At 39.6% G+C, this 1,264-nt stretch overlaps 1 protein-coding gene across 1 annotated transcript in view; it reads right to left on the bottom strand.

Moving 5' to 3' along the window:
• The window catches only part of Cbr-ril-2, a gene marked incomplete at both ends in the record, with an annotated part of 6,056 nt that overhangs the window by 3,155 nt on the left and 1,637 nt on the right, over window positions 1-1,264 (bottom strand). The gene's annotated exons all lie outside the window — the stretch shown is intronic.

Genomic DNA, 1,264 nt, shown 5'->3' with positions numbered 1-1,264 from the left:
TTTTTGTAATTATAACCGAAGTATTCGAATGAAACTATTTTTTTTGAAATCAAGAATCTGGTGTAATTTTTTACTTGTCGGTTGCGTTCTTTCGCTACTTATCTCCAGAAAAAGACTTTGAAACTTTCGATAGAAACGTTCTACTCTTTAGATGCTCGGGTTTGGTAGGAACGGTTTACGACTGGTTGGTCGCCGTGGATTATCATCAGCTGTTACCCAGGTACCCGAAAGCAGAATCAAACTTTCTTACGATAATATTCTCAGACGTCTACTACGACTGCCACTCCGCCACCTCAACAGCAGCAACAGCAAAATCAATCAGGAGATGCTCGAAAAAGTACGCGGCATAAAGAATATATTTAGAAAGATGTACGACAGACGAAAAAAAAACAAAACGGTAATTTGGAAGTAAAAATCTCGCTTTCATTCTTGTATCGTAAATAGTATCAAATCGAAAAATGTTCTCCGAACTCTACGAAAAAATGAAAGCATGACTTAAGTTCCATATAGATGCGAACACTGGTGGAATATCGGATTCTGCTAGAATAAACCATAGTTGCAAAATCTCGGGCCGGGCCGATGAAGTACCGACCCGGACCGGACTAAATGACCCGGACTAAATGTAACCTTTTTTCTTTTTTTATTCAAAAAAATTATCCAACTTTTCATTAGAAATTTTTCAACAGTGGTAGGCGGGCCGGCCCGGGGTCGGGCCGGGCCGAGAAAATTCGTCTACCGGCCCGGCCCGGCCTTTTGCAACTATGGAATAAACAGCTCTCGTAGAATTCTATAGGTTAGTCGAAACGATGATTGAATCCACACGTGGCTGCTGACTCGAGGGAAACCTGAAAAAATAGGCAGAGAAGAAATTCGAGCTCTGGTGTGACTAACCGCTATAAAGAGCTCTTTTGAAATTCCGATATCAGTTGTCATCAAGGATGTTACTACTACTACTACTACGGAAATTCTCTTGGCATTCTTGAAATTCAATATTGTACATTTTGAGATGAGTATTCATAAGTTACGTTGCCAAATAGAAGACGCAAAGAGGGTTTAACATAAACTAAACTAGTGGGGTTATTCATGTAACGAAAATATGTATTGAAATGCATTTCCGCGCCCTCGAAATTCAATGCATGAGCGTCGCGAAATGTATTTCAAAGCATTTCGCGACATAACTGTAAATGCATTTCAATACATCGCGTGGCGAGATATTTTTTCTGGAAAAAGGTATGCGTTTTTAAAGATTTTCCCAAAAAAATCC

This window comes from Caenorhabditis briggsae (genome assembly GCF_000004555.2).
Source record: "Caenorhabditis briggsae complete genome, chrV, whole genome shotgun sequence".
NCBI classification, from domain to species: domain Eukaryota; kingdom Metazoa; phylum Nematoda; class Chromadorea; order Rhabditida; family Rhabditidae; genus Caenorhabditis; species Caenorhabditis briggsae.
This window is presented reverse-complemented; position numbering and strand designations above follow the sequence as displayed.